The sequence below is a fragment of the Lepeophtheirus salmonis genome, chromosome 4 (assembly GCF_016086655.4).
Source record: "Lepeophtheirus salmonis chromosome 4, UVic_Lsal_1.4, whole genome shotgun sequence".
Lineage (NCBI taxonomy): Eukaryota > Metazoa > Arthropoda > Copepoda > Siphonostomatoida > Caligidae > Lepeophtheirus > Lepeophtheirus salmonis.
In genome coordinates, this window is record NC_052134.2 from 41440107 (window position 1) to 41457990 (window position 17884).

A 17884-nucleotide genomic window follows, 5' to 3' on the forward strand; every position below is an offset into this window, starting at 1 on the left:
GTTTCTATCAGATATGGGTTTATATTTTGATGTGATCTTATCTTAATTAAAAAAATTTAAGAAGGAAAAATTATCTTTTTGAAAGATTTTTGTTCAGAAATGAATAACGTCTAATAATTTAAAGCATGAATTGACTTTCGTTTTCAATATTGTATCTATATTTTATAAAAAGGTGTATTTTAGCATTAATATTAACTTGATTTGGTTGTTTTTAAGCAAAAATAACTTTAAGTGGATTTAAATTCGTAAAGTTATAATAATTTAACTATTTACTTTCTTTTCACAGAATGGAAAAAATCCTCCTGATGAGTAAAGTAATTTTTCTAATAGCATAAGGTTTGAAGATGTACATTCAAACGTGAATGAATCACTTACATATCAGTTTCCTTTATGTAAGTGACTAAATGAAAGAAATATATTTCCATAGAGAAATTCATTTATAGAAATGACAAAGAGATTTAGATTGGCAGTTTGGCATTGTAAAGCTCTAGTATATGCAACAATGAACGTCAGCAATGAAAAAGGGTAAAATAAAGATGGAAAAATAATACCACAACATATACATTTGTAAAAAGATGCGAGCTGGTTTAAAGTTGGAAACTGAACGCAAGAGCCCTTAAACTTTAGTAATTTTATTTGAGATAAGTTGCTTTGGCTTACAAACTCCTCTTTAGAAACGAAATATACTCGTATTCTGAGTATTGCTGTATATTATTTTATCTCAGGGAATAAAGATCTATATAATTTTAATGTGAGCTAAAGAAGAGTAGTTGATTAGTTAACCTTTTATTAGACCATCAAAGTCAATCAGTGTGTAATATCATTTCTCTTGTTAGAATTGCCAATAATAATTAATGTAAAAAAAACAATAAAATTTGACCCTTTAGTCAATTAATACCTTTGCTCAATCCTTCGCACATCTTGTCATCTCTATGTATTTATTTTTCTATACATGCAACAAATTCAAGATATGTCTTAGTCTCTTTATGAGTACAATGCATACAAACCACTCGTAATCCAAGATACTACTGCATATTGATTCAATATCTCCTCTCTCTTTAAATCAATTCAAATCAAGCCATAAAAGTCATGCCCTTCTTTGTGATTCATGTAATAAAGTACATATAAACATATATATCTATTTATGTAGATAGTCTACAAATTCATTCAGTTTTCATTTAATCATATTGAAAAAATAATTATACAAGTTTACGATAAGAAGTCTTTCAATGGTAACTATTATTTGATTCATCAAAAAAAAAAAATCAATTAAAATGTGCAAATTAGATTTCACAAAAGAAAATTTTATTTTTCACCATGTGCAAATCGTGAAATACCTATTCACAATTTTATACTATGATTATAATTTATTTTAACTTAACAACATAAATAAACTTTTTTTCTGACTCTTTTATCCATGGAACTAAATTAGATATGCTTACTTATATTTTGAAACAAGGTTGTTTCAAAATACCAACGTAAATATGTTTTAACTTCATTTTATTAAGTATACATTTTTCGAATGTTAAACACACTTACAGCTTACAACCAATGCTATGTTTTATTCTTATTTCATTTCTTTCTTTGACTGTATGTTTGCTGTAATCGTTTGTAGGATAAAAAGACCGCCTTTTCCTCTCTAAGACAACTTTTTTATAATAAATGTAAATCCAAAATGCTTCTTGGCCGATATCCAAACCTCATACAGAAGGCTAATTATAGTCATATTATTATGGCCTAATCTCTCTTTGCTTTTCTAAATATGTATATATATATTTTTTTCTCTTAAGCACACTTGTTTCCTTCTTTGTAAGATCTCTTTCTGTATTTCAAAAAAAAAAAAAATGATTAGCTCGGCAGAAAGCACAACATTCTATTAGATCCCACGACGCACTAAATGTTAAAATACTTTTTATGTATTATATCAAAATGTTTTGATACATAAACATATCGTTTAATGCTTACCAAATACTAAGTATGCATAAAAATATAATATGTATTACTGTATTTATGAATAGATAAACATTTATCCATATGAATGGTATTTTTTTTATTATAAAATACACACATAGCTTATTTTCTAAACTACATTTAAGTCATTTTATTGATCATATAAATCTATAAAAATACTTATAAACTTAAATTAAATGATAGTTAACTTCTTATAGGTTATTTAACTACTAGTTTTTAAAGTGCTTCGAGACAATCTGAAAGGTTTCCTTCATCTAAAGTTAGAGCTTGTATCTAGTGTTAGTTTATTGTGAGAATATTATATTAAAACTTGGTTCTTTGCAGTTATAAAGTTATACAACTTTGAAAAGACAGCATAAAAAGGATAATAAAAACATGAGGTCGTCAAAAATGGAACTTGCAAGTTATTCAAGGAACACCAACCCAAACCTTATGGTTTTATCCACTGGAAACTCGGTTCTACTTACTACTTGTACACATTACTAACAGAGGTGTACTGAAAGTTGTATCATATAATATTTTACTTTCACAAATTAATTATACACAACTACTTAGGAAATAATCACTAGTCCTCGAAACGGTACGAAAATTTAATTCATATATCTTCATATGTATTTTGGTATACCCATTTGTTGACAACATACAAGTATAATATTATAAAAAGAATCAAGTAGCTAATATCGAACACTACACAACAACATTTCTATTTATTTTTTTCCCAAACGAAGGATACTACCCAACTTAAATTATAACTTGGAATATATGAGGCAACCCCATTTGAGCTTTCCTATATTTAAGTTGAATTGGTGCAACCGGTCCTAAATGATTTTGGAACCATTAGAGAGCATCTAATAAGCGTCAGATTTTTTTTCTTCAAAAGTGCACCTGTAAATCACTTAACAAGACATCATATTATTCGGAAACAGAATATTTTGATATTCTACCAAAGAAAGAAAAAAAAAATGTCCCCGACATCTAACAAAATGTCGGAACTCGAGCAATGTTTAATTTGTTCTTATGTGACTAGCAGTTTAGTTTTACTTTTCCTTTTTAAATCAAGTAATGAATGTGCTTTTTGTGTTATATTTATTGTAAATTTGTTCATTGTCTTGAAAAACTATGTTTGTTTATTATGTGAGGTCAGAAGAAAAACTTTGTATATAAAATTTTTTCCCGCTGACACTCGTTACATATTTAAAAGAACATAATATGAGCATAGCCAATGAGTATATTATATAATATATAAGTAAATTCCATAAAATATAATGGTAATATTTTTTCTTTATAAATTTACTTGCTAAGTAAAAATATATAAATATTTGTAAAATAAATAGGAGTTTCAACTTAATGATATTAATATAATCTGCACTTCTTCTCTCTACTTTTAATAGCTCCCGAAACAAATCATTAGAGAAGTATATCTAAGATATTATTCATTCAAAAAAAGAAAAAAACATCAGTTGGGTTCCTTATAATAATGTATTTTATTTTATTTGAATGAGTTAACTTTCTTTTATAATTTTTTTTTCTCCCATTAGACAAATTTAATTAATTTTTTTAAAAGTACGATTAAATTGACTGACTTACCCCATTGGGATTTTTGAATAAATAATAGTTCATTTATTCATAGGTAGATAAATGGATAGGAACACTTATAAATGTCAAACTCACATTTAAATAATTTAATAATAAATAAATTAAACATTTTATATCTTTATTCATAAATAAAAAATTTTAACATCAATACTTATTATTCGATCAGGAGTATCTCATTAAAACTTTGAGTTTAAGTTAAAAGCATTTTGTTTCATTATGAAACAATGTTGTCATGAATTGTGTGTTTGAGAAGTTTTAGTTTTTATAAAACTTAGGGAAAGAAAATAAAATTTTAGTGGAGAGACCTAGAGAGATATATTTTTTTATTAATTAAAATTTATATTTGTATATATCATTCAAATATTCATATAAAGTTTGTAATTGGATGTTTGTAAAATATGCAAAACCGTAGCTACACTTTTATATTATGTAAATAGTGAGGTATATTGTTGATTACACAAGGCAACAAAATTTCAGCTTTCTTTTGTCCTTGAATTGACAAAGGCGAAATAATTAATTATTAATCAGGATGTTCCTGAATTTTTTTTATTTAGAAAATATAAAAATAATCTTTTTTACACAAAGTTCTTGGTTTTGAGGTATAGACAATGACTTTTTTGAAAAAGAAAAAAAAAAATTATGAAAAAATGACTTTTTTCAATATAATCATGATTTAGTCCTGTTTTTCGCCTAAAGAAAGAATGTAATGGTAAAATTTAAATAATTATATATTGTTTGTAAATACTTGTAATAAGATTCAAAAAAATGTTTTAATTATGTACGTATTTTTTTAATCGGAGAAAATGCCTTATAAATACAAAAAAAATAGCCTAAAAACTGAAGGTATAAGAAATTCAATATTTTTATCAGAATGAAACAAATAATTGTATATTAAATATATAAAATAATCATTTAAATGAAAAATCACCCTCAAAAAAGTATTTATATATTATTTTTTGACTGAAAAATACTTTGATAAATTATTAAGCCATCACTTGACTTTTTTTTTGCCACAAAAACAAAAATTTTGGTTATAAAGGTTATATCTATGTTTTTGAGGTAAAAAAAATCAGGAATACACTGTCTTAATCTAAGGGCAAAACTTTGTTGACCAGCGTTATTAATTAAGTAATACAATATCATTATACTCTTTTGCAAAGAGAAACCCGTTCATTTTATACTATTTTATTCAAGTAAAGGCTATACAATCATAGTAATTTATGCTTAAGTTAATTAACATAATTCCTCTAATTATTTACTCTAATTAACTGAAATATCGCTACTCTATTATTGATATTTATGAAATATTTACCATTTCCAGAATTAAGATTTTTTGTTTCATAATTATTAAAAAAGCTGGAAATTCTGAGTGCGTGGTACTTTTAGCGGTTTGATATCTGAAAAGTATTTTTAAATATAATTTTATTCAAATATAGACTAAATTAGCAATATTCTTTTATTTTGGAGGATTCAACATATATAGTATGTATAGGTATAGTAACTGCATGTGCCCATAAAAGATGGAAAATATAACTGAAGATTTGTTGGAAAGTTATAAGTGAGATGTGAATATTTCTGAAAATCTTGGCAAGCGTAAATAAGTGTATATTGATAAATTGTAAAATAAAAAATATTTTTGATCATTCGCCATGTTGAAGACTCAATTGTTATCATCACATGACGTGCCGATAATCATGGATCTATGTCTGCAGATATGTCGACTCTCAGAGGTACCAAATTGTTTGGGACATACTATCAGGCTTGATTCTTGAACTGAACGGGGTTTCAGCAATTTTCACATATCCAATAATTAGTAATTATGCTACACAACGGCAGACACAGATATGCATAGGTAGATTTTTAGAATTTATGAACTGAAAAGCGTGCGAGATTGTTCTTTGGTGGCAAAAATGATTTTTCATTAAAAAATGATGCAAAGTGACTATTTCTACCCTGTGGTCTGGTCTCATAATTAAAGAGGCATATATAATAATTGCCACCACTTTTCTACAGAGTGACAAAACTTGCTGTTTTCTCCAAATATTTATTTTTATCTTTTTAATTTACCACTTCTTTAAATTATTCAGAAAAGGATGAATTTATAGAGCTTTTAAAGACAAAATGATATACTTTTAACGATTTAAAAAGAGTACATTTGAAAAATAATTTTCCCTTTCTTTTTTTCAAGTTCCAACATTTAAAGGTTTTTTTTGGGAAGTTTTGATTTCAAAAAATAGAAATCAATGTTTTCTATTTATTTAACAATTAAATGTATATAAAGGGGAAAATGTCACACTAATTCACTAAACACTTCGGAAAAAAATTTGATTCAAAACTTACTAATAAATATAATTAGTTATTTTTGTCTTTTTACAGCTAATTTTATAAATGTGTATGTATGCAAACATTTTGTGAGTATTGCAAAATTATATTTTTTATAATCAAGATATATTATTTATATATATATTATGTTAAACCATGCTGACTTGACAAAAATACGTATACAGATATATTATAAGATGCATTTTTTATGCTTTTGATTTATAATTATCCCTTTTCCCTGAAATATTTATATTTATAGTATTGTTGTTAGGAGACCAATATTTTGCTCATTTTTTTCTAATTTTTTTTTCTTCTATGAATAAACTTTATCTAATCAATATAAAATTTGAACTCTATATCTTAATTTGTCCAAAAGTTATGGTCAATTATGTATTTTCTATGTTTTGTGCTACCCTGACCCGTGAACTGTTGTGACAAGGGAGATGGGGAGAAGGAAATAAATAAGACCATGGGCAAGAATTAAACCGATATTGATCCTTATTCCACTCGGTGTCCAACAAGGACTTACAATTATAACTCCCCAACAAATCCTCAATGTTACTCTCCATCTTTCATGAGAACATAAGAATGTTCAATTAGGTTTGTAATATAATTTAAAAGGGATTTTATTATGAATTTGATGAATTTTTAGTATATAAAATATTATATAAAAAGATTTTATGTAAAAGGACAATTTTGTTTGTCATCAGTAGAGCTGCAAGTACAGATCGTAATATCCAGGAAATGAAGTAATATTTTTAAATTACATGGAACCCCAATATCACTATTGTACCGTTATACCGAACAAAACTAGTAAAATGAGGCTGTCAACAATGTTACCATATATGTGTAAGACCGGCAATTTAGAAATATTGGATATAGGCAATCAATTATATCACTACTTTAGATAATAATGACAAAATAAACAAGATTGCCAATATTCATTTTTAGGGCTTAAAAATAAATAACAAAGAATATACATTTAACTCTCATAGTAGTTTAAAGTACGTAACATAACACACGTGTAAGTGGCAATTTACCATGTACTTTGCGTATTTTGTTTTTCAAATTCAAGCAATTTCCATATAAAACATATTAGTTTTTGTGCCCACCAACGCTACATGTTTATAGAAGGATGTCCTACGTTACTTACAAATAATGATATAAATATTGCAATTTGAAATATGTTAAAGTCTTACATCTTTTTTATTGTAGATATTTGAAAAAAAAAAAAAGAATACGTGTAGGATTACAAATATTGTATTTTGAGTTATGAAAATTGCTGTAATCGAGTCAAACTGAAATTTTGGGACCCGGTAAAATAGTTTAAAATTTGTATATGATCATTTCCTATTTTAAAGGTTCAAATTTTATTAGCAGACAAGTTACAAAATATAGTCGTCTTGCAGAGGTGCCATATTGATTCAAAAATGACCAGAAGCTAACTCACAATTTGAAGTTATTCAGAAATAATCGAGCTTTCCCTCATAAAATTTTAAGAAATATGTATTTTCTTAAAAGAAGGTCATAAAATAGAAAATTGGAAAATGAAATGAGTGCACGATTGTTGAGCAGTTGTTATGCTTTGAATGATCTTTACTAACATTTATAATCCGTGATGATAATCGTAAGTCTTTTTTAGCTCGCCTGTTTTTGGAGTTAGAGAACTGAATATTGTCTTTTCTTTTCCTATTCTGTTATCCAAATTATTGATTTCTGATTTACTTCCATTTATATTGCATACAATATAATATCAAAAAGGAATGAATATTTGTGTGTGACCATAAGAGACAAAGAGTAATTTTGAGGATTTGGTGTTGAGTTATAATGGTAAGTCCGTGTTGGACTCAGAGTAGACCTCAGGAACGAAATCATAGTAGTTCTTCCCTATGTTTTCGTTAATTTCCTTAATACGTCCCCAGCTGGTTATTGTTGATCTAATAAAAAGTTATGAAAGCTACCGGGCTTTTTTGAGGGGTTAAGAGTCAGTCTGCTCCCTGATGGCCTTCTGGGACAATTTCACGCAGAGAAGCGCTGCTATCTAAATTCTCTTCTCGTACTATGTGCTCATGGTGGCTACTAGGAAAATGTTTTTTTAGAATTTGACAGCTAATTATGTGCTCTACAACATTTCTGATCGATTTTTTTTAAATGGCTCCTAACGTCTCAAAGTTGGGATAATAGAGATGAAATCAACATAACGGTTGGCCCGGTTTTTTTTATCTCCACTAAAACATTCTTCAAATAGTCAAAGTTACCGTCTGTATTTTAAGTTTTATTTTTTTAACATGCCCAACATACACAAAATATTCATTCCTATGGGCTTGCGGACAATAAGATGAATAAACCAGAGTTTCTGAGAGCAAAACACCGTGTCACCAGTTTCAGATATGTTTATCTGCAATTAATAAATAAAAATTTAAAGAGTCAATCGATCCCTAAGTTTTACTTCATGTCAAAATGTATTTTAAATTGGGCTGAAAAGAGCATCATAGGAGCTTATTTTCACCTATTTGAACGCTTACATCTTAAGTATAGGGGTTAATTTTTAAAGATCCCCTCTGATCTTAAAATTATCACATTTTTACCAGCTAAATATAATATGGGTCTTTCGATTTTGTATATTAGTTACATAACTATAAATCAAAGGACTAATATTTTGATTTTAAATCTTTATCAATTTTTTTTCATAAATAAATACCTCTTTTTTATTAAGTACCATATTTTATTTTAAAATGTAACTAAATAAAAAAAATACATATATGAAACATAAAAAAATAAAAAACATTTTTATTATTCATCTCTAAAAAGGCCCACGATCTAGTTTTTTCTTTTTCTATCGACTTTTGATTATTTTTTGCACTATAGTTTTTCTTCTTGGTGCTGATTGGCTTCATTTTTTATCTCAATCCTTTCCTGGAACCCAGGGAATTTAACAAACAATCTTACTTCCCATCTCAATAAGTAACAAATAAATTTTTGACATAAAATATTATATTTTGGAAGGAGTAGAATGTTGAAAAATAGGTCGAAAAGAGCTTAAATGAATGTAAGTAACATATAAATCCCTCTGGAATATAAGTCTGCTTCTGGAAAAATTATATTGAGTAATAAAAAAACTGATGACCAGAAAAATACAGTATATATTTAATATTATTAATTTGTAATAAGTAATCATAATCCATGCTTCAAGACGTACAGCTAATAAGCTTTTTTTAGACAAATTCATTTGTATAAGACATAATTACCAATATACAGCAAGTAATTGATTAGAGACCTTATCAATGTAGAATAGTTGTCTTGGGATTAGTAGTTAGACTATTGCTCCCTAATTGAGGTTTGTATTTATATTTGTTCATATGTATACTTTTGTTATCCGGTAGTTAATAACTAAGGGAATTGAGACAAACAGAGAGGTTATAATGTTAAAATCCAGCAATTCTACATTATGCAAAAGTAAAATTGGATATTGATTATATATATAATTCATTAACTGATGAAAATCAATTTTTATGGGTAGCCCATCAACACAAGCACAATGTATGTTTATAATCATTTTTCTTCTTTTGAGTATGTTATACACTTTTTTGGAATGTTATGCTTATGCAATTGTTATAGATTAAATTTATGAATTTTTTCATAACTAATGCTCATTTAAAATTAATATTCATAAAGTTTGTCTAAAGAACAGTTTAAATAATTTGTTTTAATCAATAAATTATATAAAAATCGAAACTTATTTAGAAATATATATATAATAATAATTTAGTAATATAATATGAGCAAATTTACAAAATAAAACAAGCATATTTTTTTGATGGTTTAAAAATTCTAACCCTAGTAATTGAACTACAAAATACCTATAAACGATCCTATTCTAATAAAACTAACAAAAAAAAACCAAAAAAAAACCCGAATAATCATGAAAATATACTAAGCCTTAAAATACAAATTAAGACAATATTAGACGGTCATAGTGTATTTAGCCATTTTATTTAGTATATTCTACAATATTATCTGGGAATGATTCTTCAAATATCTGATAATTTTTTCATTATTCATATGTAAAATAAATGAAATATCATGGAAGTTAATATACACGTGTATATTTTATGGAAAATAGATAAAATAAATTGAAAATAAGATTCAACTCTTTTTATTAATAGTACATTAAGACAAGTAATTTAAAAAGAATAATTAAATTAGAAAAATAACAATGACTTGAGTAAAGAAGGGCTACAAATATAAAAGTAAGCAATATTGTTTCAAAGCTAATTGACTACGCCGAGAGATGTGAAAAAAACCTCCAATTATTCCCTCAAAGCTTGTAGGCAATAATGCCCCATCTGAAGAAAAAGAGAAATATAACCACACTAAAAGAAAAATTAATGTTTTATTCATTGATAATAAATTAATCATAGCCCAATTAGCATACCATAATTACATTTGCATATATCTTCGTAGAAGAAACTGTGTCATTTCATTATACAAAAATAATTTAATTATTTAAAAAAGATTAACTAATATAAATTTGTTGGCAGAATTCTTTACTTTTAGTAGTTAAGGGATAATATTTATATTTAATAATTTCGTATAGATTTTTCAATCTATAGCTAAAGCATGTATTCCATTTAAGTACACTATTAAATGTACTATAAAATCAATTCTCATATTTTACTGTAGAGGTATAATATAAATTATTTGTTCTAACTAAATAAATCTGTTAGAAAAAAAATATACAAATTCTTATGTCATGCAAGAATAAAGAAAAAAATGTATAAAAAAAAAAAAAATTAGCAACAATAAATTGCGACAACTTGTGTACATAGAACGAAAAAAACTGCATATGAGTAAATGAAAATATTTTGTAAAATTTTATTTTTATCTACAAATAAACAAAAAAAGTTTGAAAGATAGTAAATATGATAAATAAATAATTTTTATACAGATAAGTAAGTTTTTTATACATAAAAGTTGATTGTGTTGAAGTTAAATTTTTAAACATAATAAGTATTAACATCATATACATGCAAAACATATAACTAACTGATGAAGAAAAACGAGTAACGATATATTTTTGAAAAAATAATATTTGCATAGTTTTCATATGGTTTTCTTATTTATTCTCAATTTGCATTAATTTTAACAATAAACTATATGTTAAAGAAATCAAATCTAGCTGTTTAATTGGTAAATGGAAATAATAATGAAGTTATTTGGACAAAAATATTGAATAAATCAAGAAAATTAATAAATTGTTTAATAATGGGTCTAATGAATGACATATATGACTCAAGTGGACTTTAGTTGTCTTAAAATTGCCCAAAACGGAAATATTTGTTCTTCACATCTACATAGTGATTTAAATATCTACTCCAGATATATTAATTTTTTAATATCTTTATTTATTTGTACCTTTAAGAACCTGTTTAGATAATGGAAAAGATCAGAAATACACTAAAAAAGAAACGTGATATCTACAAAATATTATGTGGATATGAAATAAAGTTTTATATTTTGACAAGTGGTATTAGTCAATTCAAATAAAAGTCAAATTTAAAGTTAAAATATTATATTTTTGTAATAATTTCGTATAAACACTAGGTTCAACCAAACTGTGGATACAAAATCATAGTTATTCCTTACTAAACTACAAGGTCGTCCATCTCCAAAATTACTTTTTTTATAGTTTATCTCCTGAAAACAAAATAAGTGTTCCATATTGTTACTAATTTTTTGTTCAATCAGATTACAGTTGAACCTACATTTTATTATCTCGAATTACGTCACTAATCAAAAAATTGATTTTGAGTGTATAATTAGTGTAATATTAGTTTCAAAATGAGCAATATTTGAAATCTCATGCTAGAAATTATACTTATAATTTTATTTTTTTCAAACCTTATTCATTATCCGGAGAACTATCCTTATAATTATAATGTCTAATTGGCCGAAGCAGCAATTAAGGTATTTCACAAGATTAGAAAAAGGGAAACAAACGGATAGGCAAATTTGTTGCCTAAACCGTCAAATTTGTTCAAAATATTTGCATCTTGTTTTTTGACAGTGACATAATGTCATAGGTGGTAGGGATCAAAGTCAGTAATAAACACAAACACATTCCAGAGTTTGTAAATTGTAAGAAACCCTCGTTGCTTACATGGCCAAGGTTTTATGGCTTAGTCATGCTCGAAGAGGGTAGTATACATACATATTTTGAAATATATATTAATAAATGTGGAAAAAATATTAAATTTTTCGTAACTATCAAACCCCACTTTTTCAAATGATAGAAAGTTGATTAAGATATTTGTAATAATAAAGTAAGCTAAAATCTACAGCTGTAGGTCCATGTTTTTGGTGCACTCTGCATATACGAGTACACATGAGATATCGACATAATTTGATCATTATATACATATGTATTGCTGATATATTCATAAAATTTTGAACAATGATTTAAAATAAAAAAATTGATTTCCCTATTTTTTTCTTTTTACTTTTGTTGATACATGTCGATCTATAGATCATAATTGTATAATTTTCGCATCATTAAAATATGAAACATTATATATGGAATTTAACTAAAACAACTAATTTAAAAAAAAATCTTCTAGGTTGATACATAATGTAAGGTAGTGCTTTTAAAATATTTTATTTCCTAATTATAAATAAAAAAACGTAGATAATATACCAAGAATTCAACAAGAAAAGAATTGACAAATTCACAGTTAATTTCTTACCTATTGATGGTAATATTTTGATTTTGTCAAATTAGACCGCATAAAATATCTTAGCAGACGTTTTAACTATTTTTGAAGAAGCTAAATAAAAAAAAATCATCTGAACCTATTAGTCAAAGTTCAGTAATTATTAGAAAAGTATTTCTCGCAAAAAATTGTGAGACTTTATTTATTTTTCTAACTAAAAAACCAGCATCAGTAGGTAAGTAAATAATAGACACTCCAATAGAATATTCGACTAATCTTTGGTTTATTTTATTATTTACAGAAGTGGCTAAAAACAGTTTGAAAGTTGTGTCATCTGAGGTAGAAATTTATTTATTTATTAGAAATTATCCCCGTACACCTTTCAGAGACTCTTAAATTTTTTAGAGCCCCATAATCCAATAAACTCACTTTTTGTCGATGGGCAAATTCTTTGCTCATATCTATGACATATTTCTTGCAGATGGGCACTTCAACCACAAGTTTGTTTTTTTTCGCTTCAAATTCAACCATGTTGACGATAGTAAAAACAAATTTTCTAATACTAGCAAACCTCAAGGTACGCCATTATTAGGCACTTGTTAAAATATTTACTTGAAATATGGAACATGAGGTAAATGTAAGGCATAAAAAACCTTTTGTTTTACTTGGTCTTTGGAAAAACAATTTGTAATTTTCCGTTTCACATCAATATTATTTTACCTAAATAATATATTTTGACATCATTACAATATGATAATTTAAAATTTTCAAAGGAAATTCCTAGTTTACTTTTTTTTTGGAACAATCTCAGTTCATCTTAATCGAATAATGACTATAGCTTATATTTAATATAGAGTTAAGTTATTCTATTTAAAAAAAAAATAATAACATAATAGACAAACCTAAATAATCATTTTTTGAAAGGAGAAATTGCCAATTTATTATTATTAATTAAGACACTTAACCCTCTGCTGGTGAACTAGGATATTATAATACAATCCAAAATTTATACAAACGCTTCTTATTTATCTGAACTTCCATTTTATAGCCAATACTTTTCAGTATGCCCTAACAATATTATATTTGATTATATGGCATTCTTTATTAATCGTGATAATGCCTTGTTCAGGATTTATTCGTATATTTGGCCATTTTAATAGAAATTAGTTAACTTTTTGCTGAAAATTCGTTCTTTTGTTTTATTGTGTTCTTTTTTTTAAATGTAAAGACTGGATCATACAATGCTAGCTACTAAAGTATAGTATTGTAGCTATTATTTTATATAATAAACGCAACAATATCAAAACACAGAGGCAATAATTTTACTCCCAAAATTTGCATAAAGAAAGGAGTACTTCAAATGAATTTTTTGCTCCAAAAATTAAATATTTTTACTACAATAATAATTTCAAACTATATATTATTGAAACCCCAAACTCAGTTTGTTAATTTTAATATAGATCAGGATATTTTTTCTTGATCTCTTATATTCATACAAATATTTTTTATAATTGAATTTTTATTATTAATTCAAAAATGGGTGAAATTGTTTTAAAAATGTTAAAAATTTAAATGACATAAAAAATTATAATTGTGCAACTGTTTATCATTTTAATAAATACGTTTTATTTTTGAAGTGTCTTTTTTAACTACGTTATAAAAATTATGTTTACTAATGGAAGTCCAGGAAAAATATATTTTTAATTTTTGATAACACATAGAAAAACGATAAAAAAATTAAATCATAATTCATAAAAAAAAAAATAATAATAAGGGAATGGATTGCCTATTTTTGTCAAAAATAAGAAACAAGGGTCGATTCGCTTCGACAATTTAAAAAAAAGAAGATAGATAACACTCTGACCTTCACTTGGCTCTTGTTTAATGACTCCATGTGAGTTATATTTAATTAAGTTATGTATTAATTCATATAAAAACTTTATTTATATGAAAAAGTTGTTGACATTCTATGACACACATAAAATGAACATACATAAGCTGATACTTTGTGGGCGTTTTTATTAAATGTATGTAGTTTCAAAAAATATCATGAAGCTAATACGTAACTAATATAATAATTATTATGTAGAAGTTATTCCACTTTTTGAGTTTATCTTACCTATTCTTTTTAATAATAATAAATTACATAATTAGTAAAGCCATTAGTGTGGGATAATGCTAAAATTTTCTCATTTTCTAATTAGATTTATATACATACCTAGGCTTATATTGTATATATTTATACCTACATAGGCATATATCATTTCGTTTTTCTCATTTATATATACGTAGGTAGGTATGTATTTGTGCAGAAAATCGACATGAAAAAAAAGTAGTGGCTGTGGTGACTATAACCAGATCCCTCAGAGCTTACCCAATCAAAAATATTTCATATGTTATTATCAAATAAGCTTTGAAAAGTATATTTTTAGACAAATAAAATATCTCAAAAATGATTATAGATATCATTATCTATAAATGTCTTAAATGCAGTTTAATACAATCAATAACATAAATCAATTGGTTGAAACTATTCCCAAAAAATGTTGATAGTCTTTAATTTGTACTCTAATAAAGAATGCTCAACTATAACAAGACCATAAAAGTAATTCAATAATCTTAAATTATTTTTTATCCATCAGTAGTGATTGATGATGGTAAAGATGAACATTTTCTAGTAAAGTGTTGAGAGAAGAGGGAACCAAGATTGAACATGATATTGATCTAATAAATAATAACCATATTAACATTAGCTGGCATATGTATAATTTTAGAGGGATAATAATTAGAAATACGACAGCCATAGGTGTCTTTCGAAAAGCACAGCCCTATACAATTTACATTATTTCCTATCTGGGACTTTTAAAAAAACATGGGGACTAGAGGTCTTTTAGTATTGGTTGTATATAAATTTGTCAATATTTCATAAAATTTGAGGTAAAAAGTCGAAACACATGCGGGATGTTTTAATCTTTAATAAAAAAAATTGTCGAAACGAAAATTTATACTATTGGATATATTCATTGGTCACTGTTCGTTCATATAAAATATCACATCTTCACTTTTCAAAACCCAATTAACTAATAAAATCCATGGATTAATATACATCGGTACTAGGAATATTGTCCAAAGAAAGCTGTCCAATTGATAAAATTTACATATAGAAAATTTTAGAAAAATACCGCTTGAATATCAAAGCAGAGTTTAATTTAATACACAGAACTGAGAAACCCCCATTTACTTTTTTCTTGGTTTGTTTTTAAATTCATTTTATTTCCTTGTCAAATTATAGACAATTACTTTCATCTCGAGTAAGTTCCATATATACTTTTACAAACAAATTGATCAAATAAAATAAAACTTTATGCGACATAGTCCCCATTTTCATAAGTATTCACTCAATGACTAGAAGTGTTTAGAAAAAAATATAAAATGTTTGATTAATAAACATTTTAAGTAAATAAAGAAATTTATTCAATATGATCTATTGATCCACGTTGCCCATCAAATTTAATAAGAATTTCTAAGATTTTTTTTCTAGGTATATAATTTTTAAATTTTTTTTACAATAAATGTTATATTGTATGGATAAAGACACATATAAAGTAACTTTTTTAGAAATCTATAACTAATAACAGAAACTTTAGCCATGTATGGCAATATTCCTTATATACCGGAAGTATATAGTATAATTTAAATTTGGGACTATTTGTAATTCATGATATTGTATGTTAATAAATTTAATCCTGATTAGAATATACAACAATATAAATCTCAACAAACCCATAAATTACAAATATTTTGCAATATTTTCTTGAACATAATGTATTTAAATGATAATTTTGCTTTCTTTACAGGTAAGAATTAAATGTTGCATCGTATATGAAACAGTGTCTTTTTGTGTTAGTGAAAATTATTGGTACAGTATTCATAATTTGACATACAGTATATTTCTTTGGATAAAATTACCTGATTATAACTTTATTAATGTTTTATATATTAAAAGTATCTTAATTAAATATAAACTCGGGCTCTTTTTTGAAAATATAAAATAAAATAAATTTTGATTTTGAGAAGACAAACACTACGATATTCGCTGTTCAGTCATCTATCAATATAACGTTTTTCCAAACAAAAATATCTTAATGCAACTAAAATTCACTTTTTTCCAAAGAGTTTCTTTGAGTTATATAAACTCATATATAATATTACCAAAAAATTAAATCTACTTTATGTCTTTTCTTTTTAATTTAGTTTCATTGTTAGAAATGATCACAAAATCTAAATAAAAAATGTCAAAATCTTGCAAAATGGAAATAGAAAAATTTGTATTTATTGTATATTCAAAGGTTAATAAAGCAGTGGTTCTTAAACAGGAATAAAAAAATCTCCCTTAAGTGTTAATTAGAGGTTTGAGTAAGAAGCGTAAAAAAAGTTATCAAATATATTTTTTTTAACTTATAATAAATTTTAAAAGTTTTTAATAATGGTGGGACTTAGAGCTATAGATATATTTTATCAGATGGTACTCAATATAAAAATTTTGAGAACCAGAGTATCGCATCTTGAAAAACTTTTTTTTAGGTTATTTTATTTTTTTTATTTGATATTATTTATTACCACATGGATTTCAAGGTAAATATATTTATTTTAACGCAAAAAAGTATATGGATGGCAGTTAGAATGAGAAATCCTGTCATTTTGCATTTTTGAATATGTAAAGAAACATAATAAAACCTTTTTACCAATCTACCCTCTAACTCCAAATCATTTCTTATTATTGAAATTAGCGGTATTTACTTTACTTAAGCCTATTAATTGTATTTGGTATTCCAATGATATGTTTACATATGTGGGAACAGGTGTTATTTGTTATTACAGTACCATACTGGTACCAGGGATTGCCCCATTTATATAAAAAAAAAAACTATACTAAAATGCTGTTTGAACCAGTACTTGCATTTCCACGACACCATAAAACAATTTACCCGTTAGTGAAGTAACTTTTCATTTCCCCCACATCCAAAACAAAATTGTATTTCAATAAAAAAATCCCAAAATAATATTTTTATTATTAAAAACTAATCAGACTGAAATCCTGTAAAGGCTCCTATCAGTGCATGACAATTAGTGGATCAATTTTTATTTATATTTCCAATGATGCATACATGGATGCGCAGGTAAATTGGAACATTTTTAAAGCGCTATAACTTTTAAAAAATTTAATTTTACAGGATTATTTCACAAAAAATATGAGGTTGTGTGTCTAGTTTAAGCACAAAAAG

At 25.7% G+C, this 17884-nt stretch overlaps 1 protein-coding gene across 7 annotated transcripts in view; it reads left to right on the forward strand.

Annotated features, from left to right (window-relative positions):
- Positions 1–17884, forward strand: part of LOC121115955 (uncharacterized) — a 285728-nt gene that overhangs the window by 67464 nt on the left and 200380 nt on the right. Inside the window, exon 2 of one of the 7 annotated variants that reach the window (XM_071887923.1) lies at positions 16457–16518. The exons of the other annotated variants lie outside the window; for them this stretch is intronic. The gene's annotated coding sequence lies outside the window, so the exon portion shown is untranslated. The remainder of the gene's footprint in view (positions 1–16456; positions 16519–17884) is intronic. 7 annotated transcript variants of the gene reach the window in all.